This window comes from Nelumbo nucifera, chromosome 1 (genome assembly GCF_055504915.1).
Source record: "Nelumbo nucifera cultivar China Antique chromosome 1, China Antique-T2T, whole genome shotgun sequence".
Classification (NCBI taxonomy): Eukaryota; Viridiplantae; Streptophyta; class Magnoliopsida; order Proteales; family Nelumbonaceae; genus Nelumbo; species Nelumbo nucifera.
In genome coordinates, this window is record NC_142649.1 from 62851237 (window position 1) to 62857565 (window position 6329).

Below are 6329 nucleotides of genomic sequence, written 5' to 3' on the forward strand. Positions count from 1 at the left end.
GGATCCTGAGTATATTCTTGGTCCTTCTAGGCCCAAAAAACAGGGTAAATGAGTATATCCTTGGTCTGACCAATCAAAGTATTTCCATTTCTCCCATCTACAGCAAGTTATTATAATTATATAGCTCTTTGTCTTTTTTTTTTTTTGATGTAAATAAGAATTCATATCCGTTAGATGGAAAATTTCATTCTTAGAGGTGAAAATTCATATTTGTAGTCTTGTTCTGGATAACTTCATATACAAGCATTTAAATTGACAGATTGGCACATCTAATTCTGAATAATATAAACTCTGTATTTCTCTCAGCAAATTCCAAAAATAGCACTTAAAAAATTTACTGTACCACTAGAAACTAGAATGGAATTACTAGTTTTACCCAATATAAAGGTTGATAAAATGACTCTAGTTGTATGACTCCACTGCAGAGGAATATGTTCAAATGACACATCAAACGAAAGAGGGGGAAGCACAAAGAAAATAAAACAGAATATATAGTTCATCTTTGCACATTTTAGACATGAATTGCACATAATTTACTTGACCTTCTGCAAACTTCTTAAGGTGGTTAGACCTGAGTCTAAATCCATTTTCCATATCCAAGATGTGCCTCATTGATTGGCTGGTTTGAAATGATGAATCAATCGGCCACACCACTGTACTGAACTTAGGGCTCAAGTAAACAATAAGCCAGTATTTATCATTTAGGCTCCATTTGGAAAGAGTATTATAAATACAAATCTGTAATACATACAAAATACAAGGTTTTGCAGTTTACATATTTGTATTTGTGTTCTTTCCAAACTGAGCCTTAATTTCTCTTTACTGAAAGAAATTGTGGCACAGCCATTTGTGATTCTGCCTGTACAGGGTTTTCTCTGTCAAGCATTGCATACAAAAGAACATGCAATCAGCCGAAGAATAACATAGAGTGAACACTCATTAAGCTTATCCCAATTAGCCCCTAACTTTTAGAACTAATTTAAAAGCATAAGCTTCCTTCTTCAGCTAGCACATAGAATGTAGCCTGTGATAGGGTCGATCAACATTATCATCACCCATACCTTATCCCAACTATATGGGGTCTCGGCTACATGAATCCCGTTTTGTCAATCCGTTTTATTTAAAGTTATTTCTACTATTAAATTATTAGTATTTAAATATTACTATTTTTATTCATGTCCTTTTTGGTCGGCCCCAAATTCTTCAGGTAATAGGTTCCGTTCCATGCAATGACAAATACACATTCATTTGACCACAAAAATATCCTCTTGAAGTAGGTTTTTTCCTTCAATTCCACAAGATTCAGTTTGGAAGGAGTACAAATACAAATATGTACTATGCAAATACATACAAAATATAGGGTTTTGTACTGTTCGTATTTGTATTTGTACTCCTTCCAAGCTGAGCCTAGGTGATGGATTAACCTCCCATATAAGGAATGATTCGTTACAATCCAACTCCAACCTGCTGCTATAGTTTTGTATCTAATGGTTTGGTTCCTATTAAGTTAATAAACTAATAGAAATGTCATGCCTACTACAAGGCAATATTTATATCATATATAATCAGATTTATTTGGGAAAACCAAGGCCATCACTTGTTTTGGGAATTAAGGGTCTGTTTAGTTCATAATCAGAATCGGAATCAGAATTGAAATCCTCTGAAATTGTAAACGGAATGGTCCATTCCCATGGTCTGTTTGGTTCAGATAAGAATGTGAATGGGAATGGGAATTAAAATCAGCAGGAATGGGATTTCATTCCCAAAGGAGGGGCAGGGAATGGCTGTTCCCTCAAATGAGAGAATGCCACTCCAACAGAAATGGGAATGAAATTCCAATTCCACCCAACCAAATAGTTGGAATCGGAATAGCCCATTCCAATTCTGATTCCATACGCTTATTCTCGCGAACCAAACGGGCCTAAATATATGTCAAAATGCTTTAACTTATAACTTCTTTAAAGTGATCTGCACAGTTCTTGTAGGGGCAAATCCGAGATAATATTGACATCTACATTTGAAGCATATATAGTATGGTATCAGTCCCTATTGCCATCTGCATTATTATTGGGGTAGAAGGGAGGGGACAGACCAGGGTGCATGTGAAAGCCCACTAGCAGTTCCATGGGTTTGATCCCATGCCTCCTTTTAAAAAGTGACCCTCTCAATTACTGGGTCATTGGTTATCCACAATATTGTCCATGTTTAAAAGAAAAGTAAGCGGCATACTTCCAATTTGATAAATACATATCTTCCTTTGATGTTGCCACTTTTATAGAAAGAAAATATCTAAGCTGGCTACAGTTTTTTATGTGTAAATGCTGCTGAAAATATTAATTCCGGATTATATATGTCTGTATATAGTAGAAACACCAAATTTAACGTTTTCTGAAAAAATAACAATGGTACCAAACACAATCTAAATGAAAATCAAATTAGCTGTTTGGCCATACCTGAGTCCATAGCTTGTTATTAAGACCATACAAATTAGCCGTTTTCTGTAAATTCATAAAACTATATGTATTGAAAGGAGGCTGCACGCCTCCCACATTCTTCTGCTTCCTCTTAAATTATAAGGGATTTGTGTTCCTCATCAAGCATCTTTTGTTCTATTAGTACTTCTTTTATTTATTTTTATTTAATTAAAAATTTGAAAAGTTCACATCTTCTTTTACTCCATTGTTTTCTAATTTGCAGAATTTGTTATGGAACCTTCTCCCAAATATATGGGGTTGGCTACATGAATTTTGTTCCACCATTCCATTATATTCAGTGCTATATGTATTATTAAACTATGAACCCTTCACTTATTTCTCACTATTTCAATTCATGTTATGTTTAGATATTCATATTATATCCATATTAGATATTTTTGTTTATAAAAAACATAATTTTTTGTAAAAAAAAATCTTAATATCCTTTTCTTAGTCTTAGTACACTAATTGTTATGATTGAGTCTCCGTAATGAGAAATAATGAGTTTGGTTGATGTTTCATTCTCAGATTTAGGCCATTGATGATAATCGTCCTTAATCGGAAGTAGCCTTGAAAACAAAAGGGGGAAAAGCCCAAAAGATTTGTTCCGTAACCGTAAAAGCCCAGGACTCACTCCATCAGTTAAGGGGTGTTCATGGACCAGGTTTGAGTTGGATCCATTCAAATCAAAATCAATTTGAACGGATTGAATGGATTAATAAAACATGAAATATTATTGGATTGGATTCGACCTGATCCATTTGTAATAGGTTTATATTGTACTAGGTTGAATTGAACCAATATCTGGTTCACCGGCATAAGATAAGAGTATAGGTATCAATGGACCAAGTGTGGGTTAGACCCAATCTAAATTAAGACCAATTTGAACAGTTTAGATGGTCCATACATTGAATCGGACCATCTGGAATGGTCCAAAGTATTCTTCGGATTGGATTGGACATGATCCATCTATAATAAATTCATAATGGACCAGGTCAGATTGAACCAATATTCGGTCCATTGACAGCCCTACCGTCAGTATAAAGTTTAATCCAATTCGCTTGAGTGTAAGACCTGTTATGGAGACTGTTCAACATGATTAGTGTTAACATGTGAATTCAATTGCAAATACATGGGACATATGTATTCATAATTCATTTTTTTTGTTTTCCATAAAATCCCCGTGGTATGATAGAAGAAAATTTGCAGATCGGTCAGCTTCAATGCCAAGGGTAAAAGACAAAATTGACCACTTAATAAAACAAGAAATTGTAGTCCGTTGCCTTGCCTTTGCGGAAAAGAAATTTCATTTGGTTGAATTGTATTATTGGCGCTTGGAACCACACTTAACAACCCCCTCCCCCCAAAAGAAACAAGACAAAACAAAAAAAAGGATCATCTCTTCTTACCCCTAATACTGTGTTTGGTTTGAAGTAAAAAGTAGAGAAAGGAAGGGAAACGTAGGGAAATTTATACAAACCTAAATGTTCTGTATAGGTTTTTCTACATTTTTCTTCCTTTCCCTATCTTTTCTTTCAAACCAAAAATATTTTATTTGTTTGTAATGCAGTTTTATTTACACCAATACAAATAATTGCATTGGAGTACAAGCAAGAGAAATAAAAATTGCATTCCCATGAATTTGCACCAGACCAAAATGAAATTGCATTAGAAACAAATTGTTGTTAATTAATTTTCTAGAGGGCCTTTTTATTGCATTTGCAATTCCAAAGAGATTAGGCTTTTTTTTTTGGCAAACAAAGAGATCAGGCTTATGGAATAAACTTGTCAATGGATACCGAATTGATTGGATCCCTAACCCACTGTTAGAGATTAGGCTTTTTTTTGGCAAACAAAGAGATCAGGCTTATGGAATAAACTTGTCAATGGATACCGAATTGATTGGATCCCTAACCTACTGTTCCCATGGTGGATTCCAAATCTGCTCTGTTTTGATAATTTGGATTAATTGAATGTAATGGCTGTTCAGCAGGCTGTAGAACCAATGATGATATTCCATGATAATAATAATTTCATAAGCCCCTCTGTAAGAGATATGGGTCCAATGTATTTTATTATTGACATAGAAAATTATAATTGCTTCTACAATCCACTGAACACCTATCATGCTCAGCTAATCCTTCCTTGATTGAACCGATGCAACCGATGTATGTATATATTTTATATTTTATAATATAAAGATGGTATTTTTGCATATTTCACAAATAGACCTATTCATGAATCGGGTTTAGACTTAGTTTTTGTCAAAATTCTAATGTGCCTGGCCTTAAGCCCGAGCCTGAAATAGTACAAAATTGGACCCAAAGCCCAGCCTGTGAACAGGTCTATTCACAAATTGAATCAGATCCCAACAAATTAACTAAAAATTAGACCTGAGGGGTTGGGTGGGTCGGGTTCGGGTTGGGTTATCAAATGCTAGACCCTAACCCTAAATGTCCGGGTTAGGGTTGACCCATGAGTCAATTTGGGTCATCCCAAAAAATAACTGAAATTTAAAAAAATAAAAAAAAAACTACATGAAAAATGCCAAAATTAAAGGAATTAACCTTAAAATTCCAAATATAAAATAAAAAACGTGAATATTTAACAATTTAAAGAGTAAAGACTAAATAAAAAAGTAAAGAGTGAAAACTTCTAGCAGTGCTTAAATAGTCCCAATTAAACTTGACAATCAAATCAACGGGTTGATCCATGACCCAATCCAACCCAACCAACTCAATTTTTTCGGATTAAATTAAGTCGGGTCATTTTCACATTCACATAACTAAATATAAGACCCTAATCCTATTTTTTCGGGTTGGATTGGATCGGGTTCGCGGGTTGAATCAACTTTTTGCCATATCTACTTAAAATGCTATTTCTTTATTTCTTTTTACTTCCTTAGCTTTGGTATGGGAAGGTGGAATAATCCGATCGGCAGCTAGTGGACGGCAGCACGAGTGAAAAACTCTTGTTGAAATTATCGTCATATGCTTTGCGTGCATATGTGCCTCGAATATCAGGATTCGGTACCCCCGTCCGGTGGGAATTCATTAAAACTTTTCGGGATTCTAAGCTGCCTGGAATATTTCTTTAGTAGTGTCTGACACATTTTACGTGCATATGTTCCTGCAATGTGGCTGGATGAGGTCATAAATTAATGAGTACTGAACGAATCCATGGACAAACTTCTCTTTTCCTTTTTATTGACATGTTGGGATACTATCTTTACATGCTCTACAAATATCTATATATTATTATAAATTAAAGGTGAAAGATTGGCTTTGTTGCTTCTTTTTCTCCTTTCATTATAATTAAAAATTATAATCATGATTAGTATTAATTACTATTAATTATAACATTGTGCATGCAAAGCACACAAGAAGGAAAATGCAATAAGTGTGTGTAACACATTATAGGTATGAATATGCTTTTTCTCTCTTTGGTATTATCGCTTGGGTTTTTCAAAGCTTATTTGGATGATATTTGCTTGTTTTTTTTTTTATTTTTTTCAAAACTAGTTTAAATTTTGATGCAAAATGGTTATTAGACTCTAAACCCACCACTCACGTGTAAACAGTACAGACAATAAATTAGGTTTTAGGTCTACATAATTTGTCCATTTAGATGGGTAGGGAGTGAGAGGAATGTTTACTTTGAATTAAAAAAACAGAAATATTAAAGAAATTAAAATGGAAAATCATTTTCTCCAATCAAACAAATTAAGTTTTTTAATATAAAAAGTCCAAATTAAAGTATATAACAACTTGTCCACATTCAACAACTAGTACACATGATTAAAGAAATTAATGTAAAATGTTTTGGCTGTCCACATTCAACAACTTGTACACAGCC